We start from the raw sequence: 18,567 nt of genomic DNA on the forward strand, positions 1-18,567 counted from the left end.
TAAAGCCATATAAATGATGTGAGACCAAGGAGTAGCTGTAGCTGTGTGCTGCTGGTGGATGTGGAGCCAGGTACTCATGAGGAGTTAACGGGGGGACTGAAGTTAGATGGTAGTGGACAGAGGAAAACTAGGCTCCGCCATGTTAAGATCGTTATAGCATGCTGTGCCACCGGCAAATGATACCAACTTTCCCAGTTTAGCTTCGCTTTGAAAAAGTAATAACGATGGGGATGGCCATGAATATCGCGGATCATACGTTCACCAGCCTTGTGTTTGTTTTCCATTGGAGTTTTTCAGGATGCCGTCATGCGTATCGCCATCAAGGGGGTACGCGTGGGTAGCATTTAAAAATGACGCGTGTGATGCAGCTTATTTTTCCAGTAGCTATAGAGTCATAGACTATGTATCAGGGTTTCATATAGTTCTGCCACACCCCTCTACAGAACCCCTTTGCACAAAATGTGAGACACTTTATGTTCACACACACACACACACAAAACAAAAACATGTGTATAATATTAAATGGCTTGGTCCTTGATAATTCATGTGTGGCACAACAATTATTCACAACAATCGATGGTCTTCCGGTTCATGTTTGAGTCTGGTCCACTGACTGGTACTTGAGAGTTTAGAGTCTAGACTTGCCTGACCGCTGGCTCCAGTGTGTGTAATATTGTATGTTTTCCCATCACTGCTCTAACATATCCTCTTGGTATGTGTATCTACTATCTGTTTATCTGAAGGCTGCTATGTATCCCGCACTGCGAAGACAATTTTATTTATACACACATTTCATACATGGAGCAACTCAATGTGCTGTACAGAGTGTAATAAACACAAACATACATTGAAATTCAAGAATGGTGTCGGAGCTGTTGACTTCGTAAATGTCAAAGCACATTTCATTCGTTTGAAAATGTCAGCTAGATCTTTGTGATTATACTGTTCTTTCATCGGTTCTTTATTATCTTCATTTTGTTTCCATAAATCACAGAAGTTTGTATATACTCAAAAGACTTTGTTGCATACACAGTATCCTTTATCGCAACAACTACTGTATAATGACAATGTAATACAGTAAACCATGAAGAAGCCATTTAAATATGTTATACTGCATACTGTATTTCTGCAGTCATGTTGTATGGTGCCTTGCAAATTTTAAATTCGGTTTCTTGTTTTCTCTGCAGTTTCTTGTCAGTCACTTGAGTTCATTTAAAGCTGGTAACAGTGTACCTTACCCACATACAACAGTGTAAACAGTGTCATCCCGCTTGGTTCATTCAATCTTTTGTTTCAAAATGAAACAACTGGACTGACTTTTGAACAAAATTCCCAAAACTACTTTCCTATGTATGCATGGAAGTGATTTTTTTTTAGTTACTGTTTTGCCATCGTGGTTATTAATATTATCCAATCCTGTGAAAGATGAGCATTGATGTTCATTGGAAATAAGACACACCGTTAAACAGTCCCCATTTATACAGTGGCATGCTAAAAATGCACCTTCGAGCATACTGTTTTGTAACAGTTTGGTGATATGGTTAAATCTTGTGTGTGAGCGAGTAAGATAAAAAAAAGAAAAGAAGGGCTGAATGGACCAGTAAGCATTCCTGGCCTAGTTCAAGTTAACAATATCTCAGAATTTCACACTTCGTTGTCACTTTGCCAAGGCATGTGTAACCTTAAACATTAGAGTCACAAGATGGAAAATGGTGGTCACACACTAAAAAGGAGCCAAAACGGTCTTTCTTTAAATTCTGATTTCCCCATGAACTGTATTCTTACAATATTGTCAACAAGGAACTGACATCCCATGCAGTGATAGGGCTGCACAACATATTGTAAAAAATATCATATCGCAATTTTAGGCGATGCAATAATATCCGTATCCCAAGAAACCAATATTTATCGCAAAATCACCAAATTCTTCCATCTATCTGTGATTGACACAACTCTTTGAACCTCTTTTGACCCTAAACCCAATCTTAAAACAAACCAAAAAAGTTCAGTTTTATATATAATTGTGAGGGCTGGGACAAAATATCGGATCGCAATACTTTGTGCTGCAATACCAACTATATCGATGCTTTTTCAAGTATTGCAATACTTTCAATACTTATGTTTGGAGGCATGTTTATCCTGCACTCCTTTGTTTTGCAGTAACAGCACTTTGTAACATTTTGTGTTAATGCACTTTTCGACCATAAAGGGAGAGGCCACCGTTTTGCCATACTGTGATATGTTCTTACCTGAGCTTAGACGAGTTAGACGAGTTCATACGTACCTGTCTGGTCTTTGTGCGTGCCCGTGGAAGAGCGTGGAAGCTTCCAACTTCACCCCCGTTTGGAGCTATAGGAATACATTGGGAGAGGCCAATACATTTTAAGGTTAAGGTTAACATATTACAAATCATAATTACTTCTTGTATTGCAATACGTATCGGATCGGTCCCTGAGTATCATGATAAGTATCGGATCGTGACAAAAGTGGATCATCCCAGCCCTAATAATTTTCCTAATTTACTTCCCTTTCAGTCATGTTTCGCTCCTGGTTTTTGAAGTTATGACACAGTTTGCTTAAAAACAAATTACTTAGTTACGAGTTGTGTTTAAATTGAATGGAAATGTTGCAATGATATCACTATTGCAGCATTGCACACTCATATCACTTATAGTTTTGTTTTTTTTCAATATCATGCATCCCTTGTCTAGCTATTGTTTGCCCCTCGTCGAGTCTCTTCAGCCGCTCACATCCTCCTGAGTGCTGGCTTGCCTCCTACTCATTCCACCTTGTGATTTAAAATGGTACCGCAAATAAACTGGTAATCTGGCTGACACCACTGATTACCACACTACTATTGCTCTTGTACACGTATTGGTGCATGCCTTCACTGGCTGCAAGGCGGGAAGTGGTAGCTCAATATTTTACTCTATAATTACACGGGAAGTTAAGTTTCCGACTTGGCTGTCTCATTGATCAACCAGTGCCCTGCAGCAGTCTCTGAATGTGGGTCTACTGCGTGATGATGTCAGTCTGTGCATCCCGGACAGTCTGGTTTAAAAATACCAAATTTTGTTATCATGCTGAGCAGCCTGTTAAGTAGTTGCCTGTGTGGTTGTCATAGCAACTCAACTCTTGCTGCTGTTCATTTATTTTGCCATTTGTAGAGGTAAAGATAGAGATTTTTTTTTTACATTTAAATGTAAATCCCATTTTCTGAATTTCTGTGGCTGCCACATATGGGAAAAAAAATCCACCGTATTTGTTGTAACATGTTATAGTAACTTTTGCCAAAAAGTGCAATGAAGAAGTTCTACCAGTCAGGTCACTATAGGTGTAATGTAACACTAGTTTACTTACGTGAATGCTGGATATTTTTTATCTTCATTGGTTTGCTGTTGGGCTAGTTCTGGGAATTCAGGCCATGTTTGTTGAGCAGCTAGGACGTCCATAGATTTATTAGATTCAGTAGGCAAAATACTGCAAACAAGAGAGCCGTAGTGGAGTGCCTTGTTTACTACTGATAGATACATGTAATTATGCTCTTACATGATCAATAACTCAATTATTTAAAATTTCTGAATCTGTACACTGATCAGGAGGATAGATTCTATGATCCAAAAGGCGGTAGCGGTATTGACGACACAATGCTGTATCATAACAAAAATTATGGGAGGAACTTTATTGTGGACTCACTGTTAAGTCAACAGTAGTATACTTGTAATTAAAAACTTTGTGTTTTGATCAAAATTGACGTCCTGGTGACTCCAGCTGTAAAGCAATCTGTACTGAAATGTGTTTCAGGTTGCAGTCGAGCTCTTCAGCTATTAGTGGACTGCATCTCTGGCAGAATTCCCTGCTGCCTAGTTGCTTGCTTGAGGCTCATAGCTCATAGTCACCAGGGTAGAAATGTAACCTAATCAGGTGTCCTCAACTCCCGTACATATAGGCTGGTTGCACTGTGACAGTCGGCGTGGCTCTGGCTACTTCTTAGTTACACAACACTGGCAAGGAACATCAGTGCATTAGTTCTTCTCACACTCAGTTCTATCTGTTGTAAAGTATAACACTGCAAAAATGTTACTTGTAAGATTGCAACTTTTAGACTCGGCAGGGTCTTTCTGATGAAACAGGCAATGGAGGCTAGCCGAAGGGAGTGTCTGGTCATGTAGGCCGCTCTGTCCCAATCAGGGTTACGGGGACCAGGGGGCACATGACAAGCAGGCAAAACAAAAAGTTGGGAGCCACTGATTTAAATTACAGAACCTAAAGAGCATAGGCCTATGGAAATGTCGATCCCCACACAGCATTATACATCAAATATCAAAAAACAATACAATGGAGAGTATGAATATAAAACTGACAATATATATAAAAGTAAAATGCTTGTTTTTTGATGGTTGTATTAGGCAAGGCAAGGCAAGTTTATTTGTAGAGCACAATTCATACACAAGGCAATTCAAAGTGCTTCACAGTTGCATAAATATAAGAAAACAAATACAATCAATAAAACATCAACATAATTAATCAATTACAGTAAGAGGCAAGAGTGTAGATAAAATACTTTCAGTTATATGCATTTTTAAAGGAATAGGCCACCGTTTTTACATACCAAAATATGTTCTTACCTCACTTTAGTCGAGTTAATATATCCCCGTCTGGTCTTTGTCCGTGCGCTCTGCCAGGCAAACGGAGCACATACGCAGCCTCTCCCACATGTCACATAGCTCCGAAAAAGCTCACGATAGAAGCTACCAAGCTCTTCCACGTGTTCCCTATTTAAATAAAGTTACGTGAAGTGTTTTCATGCGAAGTATATTTACACAGAAATGTAACATGTCGATTTTATAAGCAAATAAAAAGGGGGACTATATTGTGAGGCGTAATGATACGAGGAGCAAAACGTCCGCGCAGTAACTCCTAAAGGTTATTGACGGAAGTGAGCGGGGGGAAGTCTTTAGGAGTTACTACGCGGACGTTTTACTCCTCGTATCATTACGCCTCACAATATAGTCCCCCTTTTTATTTGCTTATAAAATCGACATGTTACATTTCTGTGTAAATATACTTCGCATGAAAACACTTCACGTAACTTTATTTAAATAGGGAACACGTGGAAAGCTTGGTAGCTTCTATCGTGAGCTTTTTCGGAGCTATGTGACATATGGGAGAGGCTGCGTATGTGCTCCGTTTGCCTGGCAGAGCGCACGGACAAAGACCAGACGGGGATATATTAACTCAACTAAAGTGAGGTAAGAACATATTTTGGTATGTAAAAACGGTGGCCTATTCCTTTAAGTCTTGTTTTGATTCGCTCTGTCTTGAGCACTATTTTTAAGTCTTGTTTTGACTCGCTCTGTCTTGAGCACTATTTCGCTCTGTCTTGAGCACTATTTTTAAGTCTTGTTTTGACTCGCTCTGTCTTGAGCACTATTTCGCTCTGTCTTGAGCACTATTTTTAAGTCGTGTTTGGACTCGCTCTGTCTTGAGCACTATTATATACAGTACAATGTGTGGGGATCTACATTTCTGTAGGCCTATGTTCTTTTGGCTCTGTCGCCTACATGACTGCCACTACTAGGTGTTAGCTTAGTCAAGACCTAGTGATGTTCATGTTTGTTTTTGAGAAGATTATTGCTCATCAAATTATTTCAGTGTGGGTGGGTGACGTTTTGGTTTGTGAAAAGTAATCCTGTGTTGGAATTCCCCCAGGAAGTGAGTGAGGAACAGCTTGGAGCGTCACTGTGCAGTGCTGAGTGAACATGCTGGGAGGGCTGGAATAGTATCCCACCCATCCACTCCTCCTGAGCCCTTCTTCAGCCTCTGGCATCTATTCTTGGTTTTCCCATAAGAATAAATGCTGTCTAATTTGCATAAATATTGAGGGAAGACTGATTGCATTCTGTAACATTCTCAAATTTGAGAACACTGGCATGTTCTAAGACATCTTATTGTTAAAGGTCTAGTACTGGACATATTTTTACTATATTGGTACAGGAAAAGTCGTGCTATTTGCATTTTACGAATGCTTGTTTTGATGTATCCATTTGCACTATCACAGGGCCCAAAAATGTTATCCAATTAATGGTTTGGCCAGGAAAAATCTGCCTTTTTTCCCCCTTTTCAATGAAAAAAGTGCACTTGCAACAAAATTGTCAGACAGTCCCACTTCCCCCCACCTAACTTTCAAACATCAGTGTTGAATAATGGGCTCTATCATTTCTTATTGGCTGCAAAGTGCTGGAAAACCAATGTGTGACCATCTTCATGCATAGTGACACTCAACCACAAGCGGGTGAAAATTAAGCCCCTGCTTTCAAACCCCAATGCCTTTCATCTCCCCCAATCATCAACAAAGAGCACATCCTGATCTTTTTTTGATGCCCTCACACTGTGGTTTTTCACATCGTTCCTGTCTTATTTCACAGCCCTCTTATATATATATCCAATCACCCTCTGCAAAGTTCTACAGATGGATGGCCCCAGAAATAGCCCTTTAACTGGCTGTTAATGCATGAGTGTTACACAATCGCACTGTCAGTGTGAGCTCCCTGCCCTTGGCCCAAAACGTTTCTGTGTATTGGCCCTGCCTCACCCCCAACCGCTGCTCTGTCTCTGATGTTACTCGGAGAGGTTGTAGAGTTTGAATACAGCTATATAAGGTAAACCATTCTTTGTTTATTGGAGAAGGGGAGAGTGCTTGGGAATCCTGCCAGGCCTTTCAGAGGAGAAAATGGGGACAGTCAGAAGACCGAGCAGTAAACTTTGAGTCTTTCCTAAAGTAGTAAGAGTGCAGCAGTTGGCTTATGTTACACACAGAGAGCATTGGGGCAATCAAACAGCTGAAAATAGGTTTTTATTTGTGCACATTGTTATTGCTTCTTACTTCTTGGTTCAGCTGTCGATATCTCTGGAATCAAAAGTGATAGAGATTTCCTTTTATGTTAAGTCGGAATCTACAGATTTTTGTCTTTCAAAGAGCTCCCTCTGAAGTACCTACTGAAGAGGAATATACAGCGCCCCCTGCTGTCACTGTTTAACACATTTAGAAGCATCATACACAGGATTATAGACGAAACCTTTTTAAAAATATAGCCAAAAGTATCAGCGGTGCTGGTGCATATCGGCCTCAGCCTAAAAAAAGACCCTCATAGGTCGACCTCTATTATTTTATTCATTCATTTTCACTTTATTTATTTATTTATTTGAGCAGAATATATATATTTCTATTTAATAGAAACCTTTACTATAATAATATATGTTTAACAATAGGCTGAGAGATAGTTTTTTTTTTTTAACATCAAATTAAATCACTTAAAATGTCGGCCTATAATATCGGCTTCATATTGGTATTGGTATCGGACCTTAAAAATCTATTTCGGTTTGGCCTTAATGAAGAAGTATTCAAGTGCATACAGTACGAATCAATCTTTATCGAAAGGCCTCCTGAAGGTTCCGGTGGCTGAATTGAACTGGCTAAAACAGTTACAGTGCATCCTGTGCATGAAATCAGCTGAAGAAGACAATACATGTGGTGTCCTTTCTCTTCACTGGTCAGTTAAAGAAGAACTAAGTAACTTGTTTACCTTAATAAATCCTTTTCGTTGTCCCTCTGGGGGTACTACAAGTGTTAATGGGATGATTGGGGAGTCTTCCATCTCCCCTGGTGTCTGGCAAGAAGACCACACTTGCAACTTTCCGTGCTCCGGGTCGGAGGCGCAATACACACTAATAGAATCACAAATAAGAAGCCAACAGGCTCGGGGACAAAGCTAACTGCTAAGCTAACTTCTAATCTGGTTGTGTATGTCTGTGAGTTATGTTGTAGCCTGTGATGTGGCCATGTTGTCTGTGAGTTTGTAATGTTTGTAATGCCTGTCTTAACAAGGACTATCTGTAAGGCAAGTTTGTTTATTCCGAACATTTCGTACTCAAGGCAATTCAATGTGTTTGTAAGAAGAGCTAATTTATGTAAGAATAGATAAGTTTGTGAGGATGAAGTGGTGGAGAGATGTTTAGCAAACTGTCATGACATAGACACAAACCCACAAGTTGTACCTGAGCGTTACAGCCTAACCTATTGGCCGTGCTCACACCATAATCTGTTTTAAGAAATGCAAACATTCTCTTAACCCCCAACTGAAGCAAGCACATTTTCTCCATTGTGGTTTTACCCAAATGTAAAAGCTTCTGGAAAAAAGTTTCGAAATAGCAACAGAAATGAGATGAAAAACAAGCAACAAAAAGAGTGACAAAAAAGTATGGCAAAAAACGCACAAAAGAGCAACAGAAAAGTGACAAAAATCAATGAAAATGTGGCAAAAACGCAGATGCTGTATGTCAACCAAGACGACAAGGAGGAAAAAGATCCATTTAGATGAGTTTTGTAGGTCTTAGCTTTCAAATGAGGCACTGGCCTAAAGGCTGTGTAACCTTTTAGATTGTGGTAAAGTTTACAAGGTTTACCTTCAAGCTTTTAATATGCTCTGAAGGCAATCAAATCACGCTCGTCTCTGTGTCTGTAGGGTTGGGTTGGGCCTTGGGGAGGGTTGGGTCTCGCAGCCTTTCAGAGCTAACAAGAGAGAACAGGTTAACTTGAGAGGTCATGGTCACAGAGCATGAGCGGGTGTTGTTGGATGCCTTCCTGCGCCTGTAATGTGTCTTCCTTTGCAAAATAAATGGAATAAATTTTCTCACTGCTCACTACAAAAGTGCGGCCGATATATGTATTTATTTTTAATTTTTAAATTGAGTTGGTGGGGCTTATATTCAGGTGCGCTCAATAGTCTGAACATTACGGATATAATGTCTTAATCATTTTACAAAATTTTGTTTTGCAAATGAAACACCTATTCAAACACCTAGGCATTATTCAAATGACTCTCCCAAAAAATGATTGCTATAGAAATCATCAGCGCTTCAAGATGGTGCCCACATATCAACATGTCTATGGAGAGCCTGTTCATCAGCTGGCAATGAGACAAATGCAGCATTGTCAGATTCCTCTCTTTAAAAGGAATGGAGTGTTTTGTTGGACTCCAGGGAGAAAGCCAGCCTTGTACTCAAATGAGTTGTGTCTTGGTAAGCGGCCCCATTCCCCACCCTTCAACACCTTTTACCCAATAGACTTTTCATGTTTCTTATCCCGACATGCAAAGACATTTTATATATCAAGAGTTTCTTATATTATATAGATCGTGGCTAGACTATCAAATGGTAGTAGTCGGGTGAGAAATACTGGCCTTTTTTTTTGTATGGAGATTTTCCATATGAAGGTGGAAAGGTGATCTGACTGGTATTTACAAGTGGCAGGTGTAGAAAAGTCTTTGTTTAACTAGCAGCTGCTGTTTGTATATTGCCTGTTTTTTTGTGTGGCCGCCAATCCCCTCTGAGATTCTGTAAGTAAATTTCTCTTTTATTTTAGTCATAGAGATTTTGAGGAATAAAGTACTATTTAAAGGCACAAAGCAGGCTACAGTTGTATAGTAACTACCATGAAACGCACAGTTTTACAACATGTATCCGACACTTTTTAAACCTAAAAGTATTGAAACATTTTTTTCCCCATGTACCATTTGGTATATTCTTTCATTTAAAATTAGCACATTGTCATCCATAATGCTTTTAAAGGTGCATTGTGGAACTTTTTATGTGCGTATTTGACCTTTTAGCGACCCATTGGTTACCATGGCGACTTTACTTTTCATCACAGTGGCCTCTTAGATGCTCCAGGTTCATTTGTTGTTAGGGTTTCTGGTCGGTTGTCACTGCTAAACAGAAAACCTGCAAAACTATTGATCTTAGAGTGTTGTAGAGGCCACTGTGATGGAAAGTAAAGGCGTCATGGTAACTATTAACAGCATTACACTTCCACAAGTTGTAGCTAAAAAGAAAATGTATGAATTAGAAAAATTATCATTAATATCAGTCACTGGGTCCATGATCTCTCTGTACAAGACCAAAAATTTCCTCAAAGACAATAGTGTCGGCCTTTAGAATGCTGTGATGTCACCTGCAACCCAGCAATTGGGTAAAAAGAAGGGCAATTACGCACAAATATGAAATGTGTTTTTTCCGCATAAAAAGTTCCATGATGCATTGTTAAACTGTTAATATTTGTGATTTTCAAAATTCCTGCAACAAAAATTGGAGAATAGAGGATATGTTCATCAATAAGTCCTAGTCTGAAATTCTAAGAGCTCAATACATTAGGGACAAATTGCGTCCCAGCCTCTTAATTTGTTTTCACATGCCAAACAAATGATTGTTGTTCCTCTTTGAAGACACATTCTTATTTGTGTGTGTGTGATACTATAGCTCAGTCAGTCAGTGGGGCAGTGTTATTCCCGCTGAAAGACAAGCTGATGTGCTGAATATGCAGAAAACAGTAGCAGAAGTAGCTCCTCACCCTGTTTTCCCTCTTTATCACTCGCTCTTTTTTTGCCTTTTTGCCAAACCGTTCTACCCCTCCTAGTTTCTCTCACCCCATCTCCATTTCATCACCCTATAGTTCCTCCCTTTGCCCCACAGCTAGCCAGCATGTCATCGCCTTGCCTCCCACCCTGCCGCCGGAATGAAGTGACACAGGTTGCCATTGCTGGGCTGTAAATCAGCGCTGCACATCTGGTAAATTGATGAAGGCGGAAGGATTGATAGACAAACCTCTCACACGTCTGCGTGACATTTTCAAATTCTTCCCATTGCATCTGTCTGGCTATCTAAGACATAAACCATGTGATTTGTGGTTTCTATAAATGGGTCAGCAGATCGTCTTTTGCCAAGACAGAGATACTGTTGGGTGTATATCAAATAAACATTTCTATTTAGTTTTTTTATTTAGGTGGTGTTATTTACTATGGCAGTTGCTCACCACAGACTTGGCCTACAAAAAAAAAATTCTCATCACAATGTCCGACGGAGACCTAGTTTAAGAAAGAGTTTTCCATAAATAGGAAGTGTTCTAGATTACATGAAGAGCACATCTGCTTGAGTGTGTAGTTTTTGATCATTTTCATCTTCAAGGCCATGAGTCGCTGAAATCCGCATCACTGGTTTTTGTGGAATAATATGCAGCGACGCCTCAAAATAAATTACCTCTCCCTTTAATTAATAAGGATTGCAGTGCCCCAATCCAGCTTCAAGAGCCGGTCAGAAATCACTTTAGTGCCTGCCCCATGCCCAAATAAAGTCACGGCATTAAATTGTCACGGCATTAAATTGACATTTTTAAAAGTTCGAAATACCCAATAGGTTTGCAGTTAATCGGTGCACATATTTTACACTTAGTATTGCCTGACATTGACATTTAGTTGCATCACATGCACCACTCATTATCTTACGGGAATAAACTAACAACTGGTGCAATGTCTTTCTCATCCTCTTCACTTTTATTTCTATTGAGGCACAGTCTTATAATTTACTTGAAATTACTTGTACAGCTTCCTTTGGTTCTTATTTGAAAGACAGGAATTTTAAAAGCAGTTGTGTGTTCTCTTGCAAATGTGTCCGTCTTCCTTCTAACTGCCCAAACAATGCAGAGTATTTAATGTGTATGAAGAAAATGGGGAGCGGCTCCTGCCGGAGTCTAACAATAGAAGTGACAAGCAGGAGGCCAAGCTTTCACTGGGACGGCCTGGAAGCGCAGTCCTGGAGACATTTGGATTGTTCCCCCACAATGGGCAGCCAGAGCCCCTAGAGGCAGGTCACCTCTTGTGTCATGTCTGCTATATATTCCCTTTGGTATCCAAGTCTTTTACTGCTTTTATTGGCTTCTCCTGCTGATAGGGGGCTTACCTGTGCGGAACTGCTACCTTATCAGCCCTGCAGCTTGCCCACAAATTGCAGCAGGCTTTTAAAATACGCTTTAGGAAAGTGCTGCCCATTCAGGAAACCTTAACCCTAATGGAAAAGATAGCAGTGGCAATGTGGTGTTTATGCTAATTAAAATATGTATGAAGCCATTTGTGTTAGTGTTTTGTAAATTAGGTTTTGGAGGCTAAAGCTGGAGTTACAGTAGCAAGCAGTTAAACGTCAAGCTGCAGCTGTCCGCCCGGAGTGGATTAAAGGACTCCATTTCGCTGTGGCTGAGACCAAAAAGAAGATTAGGACAGTGGCCTGGAGAGAAGGGCACTGGCCCTAATATACTCTGCACAGGGATACTGTTTACTCAGGTGATCTATATAACGTAGGTCTCCGTGCCCTTTTATGAATCATTTGGTGACTTTAAAGTTATAACACATTATTGTGTGTCCTGTGTTCAGTAATTATCCTATTCGTGCCATCTCTCACTAGTACTGATGGCTTTTTATAGATACAGTATGTCACCAATACATTCTGATGTGCATTTTGATAATTTCATAAAGATTATCACTTTAGCAATTTATGCCTGAGGTGCCAAAGGGGTGTGTAGTGTGTATGGCTATTCATAGCTATTGTTTCCTTCACTTTTTCTTTTATCACACAAGTGCACTTGTTCTTTTTGACTTTTTCCTGTTGGATGTGCTTTGTTCAGCACTAGTGACAGTGGAAAAGGAAACAGGGTTGTGACCCTTTTTGGGGGCAGACATTTGAAAGGAATGCCGCGGGACATCACTCCAGTGGGCATAGCTGTCTGTTGAAAGGTCAAAATAAATAAATAAGGAAACTTCAAAGATACTTTCTGCCTGGGACTTGTATCCAATTTGCCCGGATTACTGATTTTGAGTTTGTGGCAATATAGCAGATTAGATTGGAAGATACAAAACCTTTTTTTTTTACAAGTATTTTATGTGGGAGTGTTTTTCTTATCCACATATTCTACATTGTGAAAGCTACAGTCTCGCTTAATGTAGTTCCTCCTGGATTACAGTACTCAACTGAAGGGGAACCAGACATTCCAAAGAGCAGTCAGGGCCCCAGGACAGGCTCTAAACAATGTGAACCAAGTGTTAAATACTAATGTAAACACATAGCTGCGCTCCCCTTTGACTGCAGGGTTTGATTCCATTCATGGAACAGAGAGTTGGCCTCAACAGGGACTAGGGCCTGTGTAATTTAATTAGTAGCAGTGTTCCTGACCCTCGCTAACAGACACACGCAGACACACACAGATTCAGTGGAAGGGTAGGACTAATCATTGAGAATCTCTGCCCTCCCCGGAGAGGCCCAAATACTTGCCTTGTATAGAAGAGCCAGTCTGCTGCTGTTTCCATGCCTATTTCTGAGTGCTGTGTGGTGTTTCATTTCCATAGATGCCACCAGCAGATTAAATGGTGCGTCCGGACAGAGGGCTCATGACCCTCTAACCTCTGCGGGGAGTTGATATCACAACTGTGTGTGTGTTCAGGATGGGGCCTGATGCAAAGCAGCAGCTGTTCTCCAGATGTCACCAATTCCCCCTTTTTAGAATGATCAGGCAACCATCTAATGAACATTACTCTCCCTCTACCAAAGCATGTCTCAGCTATGGGATAACTCACTAATTTATTATCCACATCAGCTGACATGCTTTCGCATGACTACATTGCTGTGCTGATTTCAGTTGTCCACCTCTGATAATCCACATGAAGTAAACAAGGGCGTGATTGCATTACGTGATACAGTATATTTTCATATGTTGATTATCAATTAATACAGAAATAAACTGTCAGCCTATAATGACTGGCACTGACATGGCACTTAAATTCCTCTTCATTTGTTTTTGGTTTGAGGTTATGGCTTCCAGTTCACACATGCTCCTCTTTTAACCACAGGTAATATATAAAGATCTTCTATCCACAATACTGGCAGTCTTCATTTATTACAGACAGGTGGTAACCCCTGTGAGAGCAGTGTAGAATGACGAGTTCCCACCACTCCGCTTCCCTCTCTCCACCCACATGTATTAGGAGCAGATCCCATGGAGCCATTTAGCTAATTGCATGTGGGCCTTCTCTGTGCGAGTAGTAGAAGACACCAATAGTCAGCAGGCTTCAGGCTGGAGGGCGGCTGCTGTACTGATCTGTTGCTGCTTTGATTTACAACTACTAGACCACAAAATTTATCACAAATAACAAAGGCCAGTGGTTCTCAAGCTTTTACACCAAAGTATTTAACCCTCCAAGTACCTCCAGGTCTAGATGAAGCTCAAATTAGGACTAAACTAGGTCTGAACGAGTACAAAATAGACCAAATCAGCATCTTTAATCCATCTAAACTGTATCTAAATTAGAAGGAAAAACACAAACACAAAAGCATTACTAAATATTACATTACTTACTTACTATTGAAATGAATAAAGTCTAAAATTGCAGATGACCCTGAGTACCGCCTGAAGAAACCCAAAACACCGATTTAGGCAATATAATGGCTTCTAAATAATCACAATTCACATCTGTATGTGATTAAACCTTTCAACCCTAAAGTTTAAACATCTACAAGCATGATGTGAATATGTTTTTGTTCAGTTTTCTCTCAAATTGATTTGTTTGAATTATGTATCAACTAAATTGAGTATGAAAATGAGAAGAAGAAAAAAAGAATTTCATTTATTTCATTCTAAACACTTTGTCTTCTGCAGGATTTTCATTGCATTTACCGTCAGCTGGCATCGCATGAGCCAAGAATATTAACCTTTTAAGTCAGATCAATGTAGTAACAGTTTTATTGAAAGTAACTAAGATCATCGTACAAATATTAGGCTCATCAATGAAAAGGTCACAGAGCATTTGGTGTATTGATCCATTTGGGGAAAAGTTCAAATGTATTTTTTTCTGTCAGAAAAGTCCAGTAAAATGTGGGTGAATAATGATTATTCGAGGGACCAGCTGCCACTGATCTCTGAGGTGGTCCCTGCCTGAAACTTAGCCCCTGGCCACCAACTCACTCTGTGCTCACCGCAGTTTGTGCTTGTTTGACAATTTAGATCTTTGTGTTTTTTTGATGCTATGGGCATGTCGGTTGCCTCATATCCAGCTGTGTACATGCAGTGTGTACAGAAGTCCCAGTGAGCAGTTTGATTAAAGTCTCATTTTTGAGACCGAAGGAAGGCGTTTCCCCGGTACCATATTGTTTGGGTGATTAATGAAACTGCAAGACAGAAGGGAACAATGAGGTCTTGGGTTGAACATTGTGTGCAGGAATTACACCCCATGAAACTCACCTCTGGAAGCCCCATGGAACCAGATGAGATAACCTGCCCTGATATGATTATAGTCCTGTACGTTTTTGTTTTTTCCCAACAATGCTCTTATGGGCTGACAACCCCATATTCTAGGCTACTTTTACAGTTGTTTACTGTCTAACAAATGCACTTGTGTGCTAAAACGGGGGGGGGGGGGGGGGGGGTCTGTCTATGCCTGGCAAAAGACAATATCTGCTTCATAAGAGGGAGGATTCTGTAGCTGGGACAACTGTCACATGATCCGCGTGGTGTGTACATCTCCAGGCTCTAAACTGCTTCAAGTGACTTCATGACTAATTTTTCCTCTATTTAAACTATATTATCTCAGGCATGAGAAATGGGTCCTTTAAGTACAGACACTGCCATTATGCTTTTATTTCCATTGGTACCGACGGTGGCGCAGTTGGTAGAGCGGGTCGTCTCATGATCTCATGTTGTTGTGTCCTTGGGCAAGACACTTCACCCACCTTGCCGCCAGTGTCATTGGTGTATGAATGAGAGAGTGTGGGTGACTGGTTCCTTGCTGTAAAGCGCTTTGGGCCTAATGAAGGTAGAAAAGTGCCATATAAGTTGAGACCATTTATTTCTCCATTAACGCACACTTGACTTTTTTTAAAGCAGTGCTAAGTAACTCATGCCCCTAGAGGCCATAAGCGCCACTGCAGGTGCCGTAGCATGTTGCGTTTTTTTTTACTCAATAATTGTCCGTGAGAGTAAATACTACGCTGACAGAAAAGACAAAGGGAGAGAGGGATATTGTACATCCAATTACACAATTACCCGTTAGCTTAACCCGTTAGTATCCAATTACCCATTAGCTTGTTAGCTTCTTCTTCGCAATTCTACTAGTGTGTATTAGGGCCTCCTACTCGGTGGCAGCAAAGTTGCAATTGTGGTTTTCTGGCCAGACACCAGGGGGAGATGAAAGATCCCCAATCATGCCATTAACACTTGTATTACTCCAGAGGGACTATGAAAATGATTTATTGTGGGAAACAAGTTACTTTAGTACTGCTTTAAAGGGTGGACTGCATTTACTGTCACATAGTGTATGTGCAGCAAAAAGCACAATATAACATCCATTTGCTTCAGCTATAAGGGCTTTTACTGCATGAATGTTAGTGTCTTTATTACAACAATACAGTTTATGTTATAAGATGTTATAAGAAAAATCGCTTTGTGAGAAGCTACCAGCGTGTAGTAAACTGGAGAGCTGTGGAACAACTTTATCAATTTACACGCCATTATCGGTGATCTAACTATATCTATGATGTTCATTTGTTTGTGAATGATAAGTCCAGCATTTTACATTTTAACTTTAACTTATCCCAGAATACTCGGCGGTATTGACACCACAAACCCCATCTCTATATCTGGCTGTTAATAGTTTCTCTTTTTATTATTGCACCCACTTAACGGAGTTGTTTGTGAGACTGTAGGTGCTGTGTGTGCCAGAGCTGCTGCTGTTCATTACTCGGAGGGCCCCCCCACAGTGTGTGTGTGTGGCTCGATCCACCTTGAGAGTGTCTCACTTGTCCCCATCACTCTGCTCCTGTCAGCAGAGGGCTGCAGTGCATGTCATTAAGTCAGGCTCTGGCACTTTTCTCTACTGCCCGCACAGCTGGAGGAAACTTGTCACTTTTAGTTATATGTACAATTGATAAACGTCTCTCATGATGGGTTAATATTTTTTATGAATTTGTTATTGGAAATGTGACAAACCCCACTGTTGCACCTACGAAAAACAATATACCACCCCACTCTATTAATAGACTACCACAGTCAAAATTGCAACCAACCCAAGTATTTTGTAAGACTAAAACCATAAATGAAGTAGGTCTAAGTAAAGACTGAACCAAAGGGGCGTAAACAAATTGGATCTCCAAAGGCCTCAAAGTAATTGTATGAAGAGTAAGTATAAAGTTCCTAATTATCTTATTTATTCAAAAATTCAGTCCATGTTTTACTCCCTGCATCCTCTTTACGTCAATGAGCTGTTACCATTTTCTCAGAGTATTCAAAAGCACAGTTCAACTTAAATTTCACACATCACATTTCTGTACAGTATTACCAGTAGTTCTTGTGCTGCAAACCGCTTTCACATTTTATTTTACAGCGTCATTTCCTAACTTAAACGACACATGATGATAGCCATTGGTTTTACTTTGTTTTGTTGCTGGTGTTTTTATGTGTGTGGCCTCCAGTCACAGTCACGGATTAGAAAATAAAACGGTGCGTGTCACTTCCGAGACGAGGAGTGGGTTGCTTTTCTCTGAAGTTTGTCTAGACACATCCTTACATTTATCTCACTGGTCGAGAATGCCAGGCCAGGGCACGAGTTTATGTCACGCACGACTAATTATTTGGAGAGTTGAGTCTGAAGCTTCAAAGTTGTTGTTTTTTGTGTCTGTGGCAACACTTCACTCGCAAATACCTGAGTCAGAGTAAAAAATTACATGCTGGCTTTATGGACAGTAAACTTAATAATACACACACACTTTTACCATTAGGTCTTGTTTGATGATTGTTACTGGACCAACTTCTACTCACAAGAATTTCTAAAATACCCTGTAAATATCCATTACAATTCTAAAATCAATTCAAAATCATTTATGGGGAATTTGAATTAAAATATCGCCTCTGCTGGGAATCTTTTACAATTGTTTGTGAAGTCAGTGCTATTGTTATTGTGTGGTGGTGGTTGCTCTGGAGGTCGAGGATTCATTTATTAAATTGCATTGTGTCTGATTGGCCACATTATTTGTCTGACCCTGTGTAATGTTTTGGTGCCAGGTGGCTTGTGTTGTCAGATAAATCATGTAGGCCCCAGGGAAATTCACCACCACCACCCGGGGGTTGGTCCGGATTTGAGGTGGACCGATTTATATCGGGGCCGATATTTGGTGATTTTACAATATGGGCTATCGGCCGAGCTAGCGCCCAAAAAAGCCAATATCTCCAGGACCGAAAGTGATAGAAAGACTTGCCGTTTTCCTCTGTAAAAAGAGTCATCCCACAACTTCCTAGGTCCCAAGGAAATGCATGTCATTTTGAAGCACAGAACCTGGAGAATGTAATTGCGGAGTACGTTTTAACCTCTGCAATTGTATTTTGATCGCTGCGCATGCTGTGGCTAGCAGCAGTATGCTAATACTAACGGCAACTAATCAGAGCTGGGGTAGAACTTTGATTGAATCACCTAGGCTAAGTATTAAAATAAAACCGGCAACTGCTGGAGTGGCCAAGTTTATGTTTTTACGGTATTATAGACCAGACATTTGAAAAAATCAGCCAAAAATATCGGTCCAAAATACCAGCCAAGCATATCGGCATTGGCCAATAAAAATCCCTAAAAATCGCCTACCTAATATAAACCGGTCGACCTGTAGTCCAGATGCCACTTTCACATAACCCCATGCTCCTGCCAC

At 40.3% G+C, this 18,567-nt stretch overlaps 1 protein-coding gene across 1 annotated transcript in view; it reads left to right on the forward strand.

The window, feature by feature from the left end:
* tln2a (talin 2a) overlaps positions 1-18,567 on the forward strand; it is a 59,242-nt gene that overhangs the window by 560 nt on the left and 40,115 nt on the right.

The sequence above is a fragment of the Gobius niger genome (assembly GCF_951799975.1).
Source record: "Gobius niger genome assembly, chromosome: 4".
Classification (NCBI taxonomy): Eukaryota; Metazoa; Chordata; class Actinopteri; order Gobiiformes; family Gobiidae; genus Gobius; species Gobius niger.